Genomic DNA, 16,953 nt, shown 5'->3' with positions numbered 1-16,953 from the left:
ACATATAATGAAATGATTACTATGGTCAAGCAAGTCAACACATTCAACAACAACAAAATTATTGTTTTGTGGTAAGAGCACCTAATATCTACTCTCTTAGAAAATTTCTAGGGTATTTACTAAATCCTATCTATTGAACTTAATTTATACTTTTTGTACTATGTTTTTGCATGAAATATGAGACATTTAAAATCTTAATATGTTTGGAATATTTAACCTTCATCCTCATCTTATAGAAGCACAGATATTAATTCATAGCTTATAAAATATGAAAACACAGATTGTGACACTTCTGAAGTTGTGCAGCTATTGTGGCACATTGAAAAAATGACATCTTTAGTTTAAAGCAATTATATTTTCACTTTATTTATTTTAATTGGCGTTAATGCTCAGGCTTTTTCTCCTTAGAAAGTTCATGAATGCTGGTTACTCTTATAAAAAGAAATGAAACAAGAATTCAAGAATTGATAAATGCTCCATGCTGCCTATATCAGACAAGAGGCTATTTTCAAGAATAGATCAGTTTTCGGTGTAGTCCAACTGTTCACTAGTGAGGGTTGATTAGAAATAATCACCCTTCATGAGAGAATAGTGGTGACCTGTCAAATAGGTTGTGTGTTAGAAACCAACGTCTTTATTAAGAAAAATATTCGATTTAGTAAACTGATGTCATTTTAACCAAAAGCTAAAGTTAAATGCGATTTTTTAGATGCCTGTAGCAATTGATTTTCTTCAGTTTGTGTTATGCTAGGATTTGTTTTTCCTTTTCCTGTTTTGGGCTTTATCCATTCACTTAGAACCTTACTTATTAGATCATTTTATAACAAGCTTCATATAACCTACAAATTGTTTTATTTTGTTGTAAATTATTTGAAACACATGGGCCATCAATTGGAGCTTGCTTTAATTTAGATACACTTAAGGTGAGATAAAACAATGTTAAAACTAGTTGTCTTTAATCCTCAAAGTGTAGATGTGAACACTCTGATGAAGTAGTAGAGCTCAAGTAGATTTTATTGTATGGGGAATTGGCAATCTATGCTATTACTAACATTAACTGTATAGTCCTTTAAGAGGATAAATGGACAAATGGCTGTTCAACAAGGGTATTAAATTTTAAAATGCTCTAGAATGCACAGCAAAGGTAGCGTACAGGAAGGAAGAAAGAAGGGGAGATTCACTAAGGAGGAATCATTAAAAATTATGTCTTAAGAGTCATATTCGGAGACATCTTATATATATATATGTGTGTATATATATATACACACACACATATATGTGTGTGTGTGTGTGTTTGTGTGTGTGTGTTCTTACCTTCTAAGGACATGGTGACATTCTATTATTTACTTGTTTTTCAAAGACTCATTCTTCTTTGTTTGTTTATTTCCATCCTTTTTTAATTCGGTCTATGCTCACTTCCTTGTTAAACAATAGCTGACATGCTTCAATCATTTACCACCTACTCAAAACCTTAAAAATTATATTTTATATTGAAATGAGTAATCATTCAAGCAAATGGACATGCTCAATTCTCACAAATTTTAATGACAATAGTATAAATCCACATTTACATATTTTTATTATTTCCGATAAACTAAGCATATCTTTGGAACTCCTTCCCTTGGTTTCAGGGTTAAATTGCCTAAGTGGAAATAAGATAATATTTTAAAAAATATGCTCTATAAATAGTTTATTTGTTGGAATATATATTGTTTAGTCTACTTCATATACAGACACATGATCAATTCAGGTTTAAGGGAAAATATAATTACTCCTTCAGTTTCCTATTTGTTTTTATGTTGTAATTTACTTCTAAATTTTGTAAGATAGGATACCATTTAGCACTTAATTTCTTCTGAATAAGGCCCACACTGGAGATAAAAAAGGTAATAAAATATATGGTTCATGCTTTTTTGGTTTGTGAGACAGGTTTTGCTCTGAAAAACATTATTATTTGTATAGCTCTTGAAAACAGAAACATTGTTTTGTGAGTTTATGCTAATTTTTGTCTATAAAAGGTAACATTCTATTATATTTTGTTATCTTAATTTCATCTTTAAAATAACTGTGGTAAGATTAATTTCTTGAATATTAATTTTTGCTTTGTTTACATTTTAAGAGCTTACTCAAGTCTTCGTTTCTTCCAGTCAGCCAATTGCTAATGACTATTTGAGAATTACATTGGCTAGTTCTTGGAATTTGTGGAACTTGTTTATCAGAGAAGAGACTCCAAAGAGTAGGAGAGAGAAAAAGAGCCATACTGAAGGAACTTTGAACTTTCCAGAAAGCAGAGGAGGTGACATGATGTGTGACGGAAAAGAGTACTTATTTGCACATAGTGTCCCAGACTATAAAGTGGCTGTGGGACGCCAAATCAGAAAATAGGAATAGTGGAAGAGGGTCATCTCTGAGAATGATTGGGAAAGAAGTACTTCAGAGACAGGTGGCAAGAACTGGCACTGGAGAGCAGCACCAATTTACACTCTGACCAACACAGAAGCATGCTCATTTCGATTACCTCGAGCAGCATTTAGTATCTGAAAAAGTATTCATTTTAAAAAATTTAATAGGTTGAAATAGGTTTTTTGATTTGCGTATCTTTAATTACGGGTGAAGCTGATCATCTTTTCATATGTTTGATGACCATTTGTATTTCCTGTCTGTGAATTTTTCGACCATATCTTTTCTTTTTCTACTGGATTTTCTCTTTCATTTTTTCAGCTCTTAATAGTGGTATTTTTTTCTGGAGAGAAGACTTAAGCTTTTATGTAGTCTTATCATTTTCCGTTGTTACTTCTGGTTGTGTTTTCCTGTAGAAGAATTTCCCTATTGCAAAGGTATAAACAAATCCATTTACACTTCTCTTTATAAATTATATCATTTCACTTTTTATAGTTAAATATTTGTTCAGTCCTCTGGAATTTATTTTGGTTTCAGGAGTGAGTGGTGGATACAGCTTTATTTTTTTGAAAATATAAGCCAGTATCTCGGCAGCATAGAACTTACCATCTTCAGATAAGGAAGTTGAGCATAGAGCAGTTAAACAACTCACCTAAAGTTTCTAAGTAAGTTATTAGCAAAATTGAGACTAGAAATCTGGTCTCCTACTTAAACTTTTGGTCTGTAATTTTTCCAACAAAGTACACTGACTCATTGTCACCTTTTGTACTTAATTAAGTACTTTCCTGGCTTGACAGCACTCTGATTTACTCTAACCCAGTAGAAATTAGATGAAAAAAGCTTTTAAATTTAAACAATTATCTCCTTGCTACAGGAAAGTGTGAATTAGAAAATGATTTATTTCCTTGTAAAGGGAAGATTTATTCCAGGAACTTTGGAGAGAGAGAGACCAGGTGTGCTTTAGACTGGTAGTTGGCATAAGTCTGGAAGGTAATGATCATATGCTATCATGAGAGAAGGTTGGGGTAGGAATGGTAACAAGTAAGAGGGGAGAACTGGACTTCTTTATATTTTTCCCTTAGGCCAGATCTCACAGAATTACTACTTGTAGATAATTACTAACATATGCTTTAAATGAGTAATAATAGCTTCCACTTATCAGGGGCTTACTATGTATAAGGTACTTTGTTAGGCTTTATATGAATATCTCTGGTCCTAAGTTTACAGATGATAAAGCTAGTAATTGTTGAGTAAGAATTCAAACTCAGAGCAGTTTGATTCCAGAGCCTCTGCTCTCTTAATTAAATTTTCAGTTCTTTCAACCTTTATTTTTTTCAGTGATTCTGCTTTTGAATCTTAGTTCAGAAATCCATTATTATAAGAAAACTCATCATATAAAATTTTGCTAATGCAATTAATCCGATAGAGAATTAATTATGCTTGGTTTCCTGTCTCGTAGTTTTAAATTTTCAGTTCTCCCTGAGATACCCTGCCATCGTGCCTCCAACTGAGAAATAGTTACTAGATCAATGCTTGTAGAATGTAATTATTCTGACCACAGCTGTAATTCATATGCATTAATTCCACAAATATTAATTGAGCACTACAAGGGTCCAACCTCTGTATCAGGCACTAAGGATACAAAGATTTGACTCTACTTCTTGAGAGGCTCACACTCTAATAAAAATAAGTGTGCTTATAAAAATTACACTGTAATCTGAAATGTGATATAAACGAGATATGTGAAACATAGTATGGGGACCAGAGGAAGAATCAAGTAACACTGTCTGAAAGTTGGGTCACGGAAGGACTTACTAAGGAGGCAAAGACAAACAAGGGAGATGGATGAGCATTTTAAGTAAAGGAATTACTAATAATACCATAATTTTTACCCATCCTCAAAAAGTAATATTTTTGAGAACACAGATTTTGTGTGCTAAATATATTTTTCTTAATACACAGGAAAACAAATACATAACTATTAAAACATTTGCCAGTGTGTCCTCACAAATTTTCTTGTGGACCACCAATGGTAGTGTATCCACACATTGAGAAGCATTGCTCTATTAGCAATACTGGCATCGTTCCCAGGGCTCAGTGCAGCTGTGTGGGTTTTTTATATAACTGGACATTTGCTGTCCATGTAGGCTATGTCTTTCTTAAGCAGTGGTGAATGGATGACATTTTGTTTTTCTTTCTTGACTACAGAGAAGTGGAACACTGCATTGAGTATAGTCAGGTGAACTCCTGCAAAGGAACTGTGTGGGGATTGAAAAGGACTTTATGAGTATCCAGAATGAATAGAAAATATGACCTTGCAGCTTCCATTTTAGGCAAACAAGGGCAGATATGAACTTCCAGCTGATCTGTGGGATAATTTAGCCTCCTTGCTTAAGATGTTGACTAGACAAGACTGGTGAACATATGGCATATATACCATCATGTGTATGTCACATAATTTCACTGACATATGAAAAATTAAAATTATTAACCTTTATCCCTTCACGTTAAAAACTCTCAATAAACTAAGTATTGAAGGAACTTACCTCAAAGAATAAGAAACATATATGATAAACCCACAGCCCACATCACACTGAATGAACAAAAGCTGGAATTATTTCCCTTAAAACTGGTACAAGACAAAGATGCCCCATCTCACCACTCCTATTCAACATAGTATTAGAAGTTTTGGCCAAGGCAATCAGGCAAGAGAAAGAAATAAAGGGCATTGAAATAGGAAGAGAGTAAGTCAAACTATCCTTGTTTGCAGATGACATGAATCTATCTCTCAAAAACCCCATCATCTCAGCCAAAAGCTACTTAAACTGATAAACAACTTCAGCAAAGTCTCAGGATGAAAAATCAATATGCAAAAATCACTAGCATTATTATACACCAACAACAGTCAAGCCAAGACCTGTCATGAATAAACTTTCATTTACAGTTGCCACAAAAATGACAAAATACCTAGGACTACAGCAAACTAGGGAGGTGAAAGATCTTTACAAGGAGAACTACAACCACTGTTCAAAGAAATCAGCGATGACACAAACAAATGGAAAAACATGCCATGATCATGGAAAGGAAGAATCAATATCGTTAAAATGGCCATACTGTCCAAAGCAATTTGTAGATTCAATGTTATTCCCATTAAATTACAATTCACATTCTTCACAGAACTAGAACAAAACTATTTTAAAATTCATATGGAACCAAAAAAGACCCAATAGCCAAAGCAATCCTAAGCAAAAAGAACAAAGCTGGAGGCATCATGCTACCCAAATTCAAACTATACTACAGGGCTAAATAACCAAACAGCATGGTACTGGCATAGACCAATGGAATAGAATACAGAACCCAGAAATAAGACCACACACCTAAAAATATCTGATCTTTGACAAACCTGACAAGAACAATCAATAGGGAAAGGATTCCGTGTTCAATAAACAGTGCTGGGATAACTTCCTAGCGATACTCAGAATATTGAAACTGGACCCTTTCCTTACATCCTACAGAAAAATTAACTCAAGATGGATAAAGACTTAAATGTAATACCCAAGAGTATAAAAACCCTAAAAGACAACATAGGCAATGACATCCTTGAAATAGGAACAGGCAAAGATTTTACAACAAAGACACCAAAAGCAATCCCAACAAAAGCTAAAATTGAAAAGTGGGATTTAATTAAACTAAAGAGCTTCTACACAGCAACAAACAAACAAAAAACTACTCAACTACCAATAAAGTAGACAGACAATCTACAGAATGGGGAAAAAGTTGCAAACTATGCATCTGACAAAGGTCTAATATGCAGCATCTGGAAGGAACTTAAATAAATTTAGAAGAAATAAAACACCACCATTAAAAAGTGGGCAAAGGACATGAATGGACAATTCTCAAAAGAAGAAATACATGCGGCCAACAATCATATTTTAAAAAGCTCAACATCACCAATCATTAGAGAAATGCAAATCAGAACCACAATGAGATACCATGTCACACCAGTCAGAAAAACAATTATGAAGAAACAAAAAATTTAACAGATGCTGTGACGTTGTGGAGAAAAATGAATGCTTATACAGTGTTATGAAAGTACAAATTAGTTCAACCATTGTGGAAGACAGTGTGACAATTCCTCAAGGACCTACTAAAGACATAAGTACCATTCGACCCAGCAATCCTATTACTGGGTATATACCCAAAGGAATGTAAATCATTCTATTATAAAGACACCTGCAAACATTTGTTCACCACAGCACTATTCACAATAGCAAAGATATAGAATCAACTTAGATGTTCATCAATCATAGATGAGATAAAGAAAGTGTGGTACATATACACCATGGAATACTATGCAGCCATAAAAAATAATGAAATAATGTCCTTTGCAAGGACATGGATGGAGCTGGAGGCCATTATGCTTAGAAAACTAACACAGGAACAGAAAACCAAATACCACATGTTCTCACTTATATATGGAAGGTAAATGATGAGAATACATGGACACACAGAGGGGAACAACACACACTGGGACTTATCAGAGGTTGGAGGGTGAGAGGAGGGAGAGGATCAGGAAAAATAACTAATGGGCATGAATCTTAATACCCATAAATAATCTCTTCAACAAACCCCCATAACGCACATTTGCCTATGTAACAAACCTGCACCTATACCCCTATACTTGAAATAGAATTATAAAAAGTTATCTTTTAAACTTGATAGTTTCTTTAGGTTTTTGTTAGCGATTACTTCAATGGTTCAATTAAATTTTTAAATATAAAAAGGTTTAGGTTTTTAGTAAATCGAATTTCCATTATATTTTTATTATAATGAGCATAAAAATACCTGTTTGTTTTCCAGGAGTACAATAAATGAACGGATTTATTGATGATGAAACTACGAGTACATTTAGATCTAGCAAAAAAAAGAGTGACACTAGAAAACAGTGGTTATGAATATTACAAAACTTTTCTAATTTAAACATAGCAGCTGACTAAATACTGAAGTTTGGTTTGTTAGAAATCATGCTATGTACCGTATTATCATTTCTCAATTTTGGTTACAAACATTGATTATAGCCGGTTTAGGATCTTCATGATGAGTTTGGACACTATCATTTGATTTCATACTGAACTTGAGTGTTCCAATAAGTTTTGGGTACAATATTTGGCTTCTTTAATTACATATTTTAAATTTGTGATGAGAGCTTCAAATTTCATTATTAGATTTATTTCTTATTCATTAATAAACTTTATTGAGATATAATTTACATGCCATATACTGAACTCATTTAAAGGGTACAGTTCAGTATATTTATTGTGTATATCCAGAGTTGTGCAACCATCACCACTATAGATCTTAGAACATTTAAACCACCCACTAAAGAAATCCCTTGCCCATTAGTAGTCACTTCACATTCTCCCCAACTCCCTCCCGCAATGTATCTGCAATTTAACACATCTCTACATTTATGTGGAAATTAAAGGGACACAGAATAGTCAAAGTACCCTTGGAAAATAAAAATAAAGTTGAAGGACTCAGAATTCTCAGTTTCAAAACTCATTACAAAGCATCATTAAGACAGACAGTGGCATAGGGTGAGACTTGTGGATCAATGGAATGGAATTCAGAATCCACAAAGACATAATTACATTTGTGGTCACCTGATTTTCAACAAAAGTTCAAAGGGAATTCCATACAGTAAAAAGTAGTCTTTCAAACAAATGACACTGGAAGAATGAAAATCAGCATACAAACAAATGAAATTGAGTGAACTTCTTCACATGATACACACAAAAAATCAACTCAAAATAGATGATAGACCTAAATGTAAGAGTGAAAACAATAAAACTCTTACAATAAAATGTAAGAGTAAGTCTACATGACTTTGAATTAACCTATGGTTTCTTAAATATGACACCAAGAGCACACTCAATAAAAGAAAAACAGATAAATTGAATTTCATCGAATTTAAATATTTTGTGCTGCAAGCTGTATCATCAGTAAAGTTAAAAGACAACTCATACAATGTGAAAATATTACAAGTAATATATACGATAAGGGACTTTTATCCAGAATATATAAAGAACTCTTACAACTCAATAAGAAAAAAAAACAACCCAATTTATAAATGGGGAAAGGATTTGATATGACTCAGTAATTCCACTCCTAGATTCATAACAAATAGAAATAAAAACTTACATGCATATAAAAACTTATACACAGTTGTTTGTATCGGCATTATTCATTGTAGCCAAGTAGAAAGAACCCCAATGCCCATCAACGGATAAATGGGTAAGTAAAAGGTAGTAAATCAGTACAACTGAATATTTTTCAGCAGTAGAAAGGATAAGATAGTGATACATGCTACCTCAAAAACATTATACTAAGTGAAAGAACCCAGTAACAAAGTGATTACAAATGATTTTATTTCATATATGTGAAATATCCAGATCAGGCAAATCAATAGAGACAAAAAATATCTTGGTGGTTGACTGGGGCTGGCAAGGAGGGAGAATTTGGGGGAATTAAGAGTGACTGCTAATGGATATGGGATTTATTTCTAGAAGGAAAAATATTCTAAACATAATTGCAGTGTGCGATGTTTTGGATGTGTTTTCTCCCTGCCATAACTCATGTTGAAATTTAATGCCAGTAAAACCATGTTGAGAAGTGGGGCCTTTAAGTGGTGATTAGTTCATTAAGATGGATTACCGTCTTTCTTAGGAGTCTGGGTTAGTCCTCATGAAACTGAATCAGTTCCTGCAAAAACAGATTGTGTTATAAAACAGGTCAGCCTACTTTGTCTCCTCTCTCTTAACACATACCCAATTCCCCTACTATGAAGCAGCACAAGGCTCTCACCAGATTCAGCCACCTGATCTTGAATTTTCCAGCCTCCAGAACTGTGAGCTAAGTAAATTTCTTGTCTTGATAATGTATTCAGTCTCAGGTATTTTGTTACAGCAACAGAAAATAAACTAAGACAGGGTGAATGTTGCATAACCCTGTTATACTAAAAACATTGAATTTTACACTTTATATGAATGAATTATATGGTGTCTGTATGATTTCTTACTAAAACTGTTAAAATAAACGTGGGTATGTGCAATAAATTCCCTTTTTCCTCATCAGTTTGATAAATTATAGTTGATGATTGAAACAAAAAATAGCATTATCTGATGCTAAAGGCAATAGTATTTAAAAAGTAGGAAAGGTAAAGGAACCTTAATGGACTCGATCTGCTGACCTCGTGATCCGCCCATCTCGGCCTCCCAAAGTGCTGGGATTACAGGCTTGAGCCACCGCGCCCGGCCAGGAACCTTAATGGACTTATGGTTTCCCCACTACACTAAAAGTGGTAAAATAGTGAAACCAGGAGACTGTGATAAGTCACATATGTGTATTGTAATACCCACAGCAACCTCTATGAAAACTATACAAAATATACACTCAAAAACACTACAAATAACTCAAGATAGAATCCTAAAATATGTTTAAGTCATCAACAGGAAAGCAAGAAAAGAGAAATAGAGGAATGAGAGTCGGAGGTAACAAATGGAAAACAAATAATAAAATGGCAGACTTAAGTTCTAATATATCAATAATAACCTTAAATGTAAACAGTCTAAATACTGGAATCGAAAGACAGAGACTGGAAGTAAACAAACAAACATTACCCAATGATACACTGTTTGCAACAAACACTTGTCAAATTAATGATGGGGTAGGTTAAACATAAAAGAACAGAAAAAGACATACCAAGTAAATACTAACTTTAAAAAGGTAGGAGTTAATACGTTAGTATCCAGTCAAGTCAACTTCAGGGCAAATAAATTACTAGAGATAGAGGGACTTTAATGATAAAATGATCAATTTGCCCTGAAGACATAATGATCCTAAATATGCATGGATTAAACAATAGAGCCCCAAAACAAATAAATGAAGCAAATGCAGGAAGCAAAACCTGATAGACCCAAAGGGAGAAAGAGTATGTTCAAGTCCCCAACTATACTTATGGATCTGTGTAGTTGGGGACTTCCATATATTCTTCATAGCAACTGATAGAACTACTAGATAGAAAGTCATCAAAGATATAAAAGAGCTAAACAATACAATAAACCAACAGGATCTAATTGATATATATTTAACACTCCACATAAAAACAGCAGAATACACAGTTTTAAAGCATTCATTGAACATTCATCAAGATATACCATACCCAGCATCATAAGACATCTCAATACATATAAAAGAATTGAAGTGATACAGATATGTTCTCTGACAATAATGAAATCAAATTAGAAATCAATAATAAAACAAAACAAGAAAATATCCATATAATTCATAATTAAATAAAATACATTTATATAGCCCATCAGTCAAAGAGAAAGTAGCGAAACTAAACAACAAAATAAACATATCAAAATATAGGAGATGCAGCTAAAGCAGTGCTCAGAGAGAAGTTCATAGCATGAAATGATTACATTAAACAAGAAACAAGTCTCAAATTAATATTCTAATACCTTCAGCAAGCTAGAAAAAGAAAAAAGAGAAACACAAAGCATGCAGGAAGATTATGAAATAATACAGAGAAAGGGAGAAATCAATGAAGTTGAAAATAGAAAAACATTGGAGAAAATTGATACAATTAAAAGCTGGTTCTAAAAAAATATACAAGCTTGATAAACTTCTAGGAAGGCTGACAAAAACAAAAATAGATTGCGCAAGTAACCAATATGGGGAATGAAACAGGAGATAGCACTACAGATCTTGCAGTTAATGAAAGGGTAATGGAGGAATATGAACAACTACACTTATAAATTTTAGAAGTTATAAGAAATGGACCAGTTTCCTAAAAATCACACACTCTAAAATCTCAACCATGATGAATAATCCTTGTTACTAGACGCTTAAAACATAATTAAAATAAATTCTACATGAAGGCTTCCAAAAATTCAAAGATATAACATTTCCTAATTTTACAAGGCCGGTATTACCCTGCTACTAAAACCAGACAAAGATAGTATAAAATAAGAAAACTATAGACCAATATCTATCAAGAACTTAGAAGCAGAAATTTTTGATAAAACGTTGGCAAACCTAATCCAACAATGTATAAAAGAAATTACATACAATGACAAAGTGTGATTTATTCCAGGTATGCAAGACTGGTTGAACATTTGGCTCAATTAAAGTAATCCATCATTTTAAATTTTTAAATTTTTAATTGTGGGTACATCGAAGGTGCATATATTTATCAACAGGTGAAAGAAGAAAAATCGAGTGATCATATTAACATATGCAGAAGGCACATTTGACAAAATTCCACAGATATTGATGATAAAAACTCTCAGCCAGTTAGCAATAGAGAGAAATTACTTCAACTTGATAAAGAACATGTAAAAATCCAATTGTTAACATCGTATTAAATAGTGAAAGACTGATGCTTTCCCCCTAAGACTGGGAAAGATGTACGTTATCACCACTCTTTCTTAACACTGTGCAGGAAGTTTTAGTCAGCACAATAAGACAAGAAAAAGAAATAAAAGGTATGCAGTTGGAAGGAAAGGAATAAAATTGTCCCTATTTGCAGATGATATGATTGTTTACATAGAAAATCCAGTGAAGTCTATAAAAAACCTCTAGAACTAATAAGTGTGTTCAGTAAGTTTGGAAGATACAAGATCAACATATGAAAGTTAATTTCACTTCTATATACTAACTATGACCAAGTGGAAAGTAAAATTAAAAGCGCAATACCATTTACAATTGTTACAAATGAAATAAAATATTTAGGTATACGCTTAAAATATGTACAAGTTCTATATGCTTAAAATTATAAACTATTGATGAAGAAAATAAACAAATGGAGAGACATATCATGCTCACAGGATGAAAAACTCAGTATATAAAAGATGTCAATTCTCTCCAAATTGGTCTATAGATTTAATGTAATTCTCATTAAAATTTCAAGCTTTTGTACACATAGACATATTATAACATTTCTATGAAAATGCACAGGTCCTAGAATAGGTAGAGCAATTTCAAAAAGAAGAACAAGTTAGGAAGAATCACTTCATATCATGTTAAAGTTTACTATAGCCACAGTAATCAAAGCAGTGTGGTTTGGCAAAGGAATAGATGCATAGATCAAGGGACATAGTCAACTGATTTTTGGTAAAGGTGCAAACACAAATCAATGAACGGTAGTCTTTTCAACAAATGATACTAGAACAACTGGATACCCATAGGCAACAATGAACCTTGACCTTAACTTACACCTTATCTTAAAAACTTAACTCACAAAGAGGCAGAGTAAAATGGCAGAATGGAAAGCTCCATCAATTATCTTCCCCGCAAGGACTGTAATTTAACAACTATCTACACAGAAAAAAAAAAAAACATCTTCATAAGAAGCAAAAATCAGGTGAGCCCTCACAGTACCTGGTTTTAACTCTATATTGCTGAAAGAAGCACTGAAGACAGAAAAAGCAGTCTTGAATCGCTGATACTGCCCCTCCGCCACTACCCCAGCAGAAGCAGCAGGGTGCAGGGAGCAACTCGACACTGCAGGAGGAAGAGTACAGCAGCGGTGAGACACTGAACTCAGTGCTATTCTGTTATAGCAGAAAGGAGAACTGAACCAAACTCAGTTGATGCCTGCCCACAGAGGGAGCATTTAAACCAGCCCTAGTCACAGGGGAATTGTGAATCCTAGTGGTCAAGACTCGATTTCCTGCAAACCTCACCACGGAGGGCTCCAGCACCCTATGTTTTCAAGTAATCTTGAAAGACAGTCTATGACATAATGATTGCAACTCTTAGGCAAGTCCTAGGGCTGAATTGAGCCTAGAGACAGTGGACTGGGGAGGTTGCAACCTACTGAGACACCAGCTGGAGCAGTTAAGGGAATATTGGCATCAGCCCTCCCCTAACCCCAGGCTGCATAGCTCGCACTCTTAAAAGATACATCTTCTTTCCGCATGAGGAGAGGAGAGGAAAGAATGAGGAGAAAGTTGTCTTGTATCTTGGATACCAGCTCAGTCACAGCAGGAGAGGGCACCAGAGTTGTGGGGTCACGGTTTCAGGCCCTAGTTCCCAGATAACATTTCCAGACATACCCTGAGCCAGAAGGGAACCTGCTGCCTTGAAGGGAAGGACTCTGTCAGGGATCTGTCTGTCAGCATTCATCACCCACTAACTGAAAAGCCCTTTGTCCCTAAACAACTAGTAGTGATTACCTGGTACTACATCAAGGCCTTGGGTGAGCCTCTGAGATTTTCTGCCTTCAGGTGAGATTCAGTATATGATCAGCTGTGGTGGATACAGTGCAAAACTGCTTCTGCTTGAGAAAAGCAGATGGAAAAGTAAAGGGAATTTTGTCTTGCCCTTAGTTACCAGCATGGCCACGTGGGGATAGTGCATCAAGCAGGCCCCTGGGATCCCTGATTTCAGGACTTGACTCTTGGTCAGCATCTCTGGACCTGTCCTGGGCGAGAGGGGAGCCTACTGCCCCAAAGGGTGAGTCTCAAGCCAGGCAGCATTCACCAAAAGCTGACTGAAGGGCCTTAAGAGAACATCAGTGGTAGTCTGGCAGAACTCCCCATGGCCTGGGATGGTGGTAGCTACTGGGAGAGGCTCCTCTGCCTTTGAAAAGGAGAGAGAAGGGTGGGAAGGACCACATCTTTTTGTTTGAGTGTGAGTTCAGCCACAGTACAATAGAACACCAGCTAGGCTTCCATGGTTTTTGAATCTAGTCCCTGACTCCCAGATAGCACCTCTGGATTCACCCAGTGCCTGAGGGAAGTCACCACTCTGCAGGGAAGGACACAGGCCTGGCTGGCCTTGCCATCTGCTGATTGTAGAACCCCAAGGCCTTAAATGAGCATAGGCAGTAGCAAGGGAGTGGTTATAGTAAGCTTTGGGAGAGACCCAGTGCTGTGTTGGCTACAGGTCTGACCCAGATCAGTTATAGTGGCAGTGGTCACAAAAGAGATTATTTCACTCCAATCCCAGCTTCAAGTGATGCAGAACACACACACACACACACACACACACACACACACACACACAGAGATAGAGAGAGAGAGAGACTAATTTTGTTTAGGAGAAAGTAAGGGAAGAAAACAAGTGTCTCTGCCTGGTAGCACAGAGTATTCTCCTAGATCTCGTCAAAGGTCATCAGGGTGGTACTTTTACTAGTTTTCAAGAACCAAAGTGTTATTGAGCTTTGGAAGCATCCTAAAACAGATACAGCTTGGAACACAACACCCAAGTACTTCTGAATATCTGGAAAGCCTTCCAAAGAAAGATGGGTGCAAACAAGCCCAGACAATGAAGACAACAATAAATACTAAACTCTTCAATGCCCAGACACTAAATAACATCTATTAGCATCAACGCCATCTAGGAAAACATGATCTCCCCAAATGAACTAGATAAAGAATCAGGGACCAATCCTGGAGAAACATATCTACATGTGAACTTGAGGACAGAGAATTCAAAATAGCTATATTGAGGAAACTCAAAGAAATTAAGATAACACAGAGAAGGAATTCAGAATTCTATCAGATAAATTTAACAAAGAGACTGGAGTAATTAAAAGGTTTCCAGCATAAATTCTGAAGCTGAGAAATGCAATTGGTATACTGAAGAACTCGTCAAAGTCTTTTAATAGCAGAACTGATCAAGCAGAAGAAACAATCAGTGAACTTGAGGACAGGGTATTCAAAATTACACAGTAAGAGGAGATAAAGGAAAAAAAGAATAAAAAACCTTAAAGCACATCCTCAGGATCTAGAAAACAGCCCTAAAAGGGCAAAGCTATGAGTTATTGACTTTAAGGAGGAGGCAGAGAAAGAAAGAGGGGTTAGAAAACTTATTCAAAGGGATAATATCATAGAACTTCTGAAACCAAGAGAAAGGTATTAATATCTAAGCAGAAGAAGGTTATACAGCATCAAGTGGATTTAACCCAAAGAAGACTACCTCAGGCATTTAATAGTCAAACTCCCAAATACAAAGGATGAAGAAAAAATCCTAAAGGCAGAAAGAGAAAATAAACAGATAACATATTTAATACAGTGGAGTTTCAATACATCTTGCAGCAGATTTTTGAGTGGAAACCTGACATGCCAGGAGAGAGTGGCATGACATATTTAAAGTACTGAAGCAAAAACAAAACAAAACAAAAAAACAAAAAAACGTTTATCCTAGAATAGTATATCCAGTAAAAATATCCTTTAAGTATGAAGGAGATTTCAACACTGGACGTGTCCTACAAGAAATGCTAAAGGGAGTACTTTAGTCAGAAAGAAAAGGATGTTAATGAACAATGAGTAATCACGTGAAGGTACAAATCTCACTGGTCATAGTAAGTAAACAGAAAAATACAAAATATTATAACACCATAACTGTGGTGTGTAAACTACTCTTGCTAAGTAGAAAGATTAAATGATGATCAATAAAAAATAATGACTGTGACAACTTTTCAAGACATATACAATACAATAAGATATAAATAGAAATGACAATAAGCTAAAAAGCAAGCAATGAAGTTAAGGTGTAAAGTTTTATTAATTTTTAATTGTTTATTTTTTGATGCAAACAGCATTAAGCTATTATCAGCTTGAAATGATTGGTTATTAGATAGTATTTGCAAGCCTCATGATAACTTCAAACAAAAAAACATACAATGGGTACACAAAAAATAAGAAACTTAATTACATCAGAAGAGAAAATCACCTTCACTAAAGGAAGACAGAAAGGAGATAAAGAAAGAAGAGAACACCACAAAACAACCAGAAAACAAATAACAAAATGTCAGGGTGAGTCCTTACTTATCAATAATAACACTGAATATCAGTGGACTAAACTCTCACATCAAAAGACATGGAGTGGCTGAGTGAATGAACAAACAAGACCCAGGAGACTTGCTGGCAAGATGGCTGAATAGGAACAGCTCTTGTCTGCAGCTCCCAGCGAGATTGATGCAAAACGCAGGTGATTTCTGCATTTCCAACTGAGGTACACACTTCGTCTCATTGGAACTGGTTGGACAGTGAATGCAGCCCACACAGGGTGAGCTGAAGCAGAATAGGGCATCGCCTCACCCAGGAAATGCAAGGAGTTGGGGGACTTCCCTTTCTTAGCCAAGGGGAGCCATGAGAGACTGTACCAGGAACAACAGTGCACTCTGGCCCAGATGCTGTGCTTTTCCCATGGTCTTCACAACTGGCAGACCAGGAAATTCCCTCTGGTGCCTAACTTGGTGGGTCACACTCCCATGGAACACAGCAAGATAAGATCCACTGGCTTGAAATTCTCACTGCTAGCAGTCTGAAGTCGACCTGGGATGCTCAAGCTTGGTGCAGAGAGGAGCATCCACCATTGCTGAGGCCTGAGTAGGCAGTTTTACCCTCACTGTGTAAACAAAGCCACTTGGAAGTTCAAACTGGGCAGAGCCCACCACAGCTCAGCAAGGCTGCTGTGGCCAGGCTGCGTCTCTAGAATTTTTCCTCTCTTGGCAGGGCATCTCTGAAAAAAAGGCAG

This window comes from Trachypithecus francoisi, unplaced genomic scaffold, assembly GCF_009764315.1.
Source record: "Trachypithecus francoisi isolate TF-2019V2 unplaced genomic scaffold, Tfra_2.0 Lachesis_group6, whole genome shotgun sequence".
In the NCBI taxonomy this organism is placed as follows: domain Eukaryota; kingdom Metazoa; phylum Chordata; class Mammalia; order Primates; family Cercopithecidae; genus Trachypithecus; species Trachypithecus francoisi.
Note: the sequence above shows the minus strand (reverse complement) of the source record.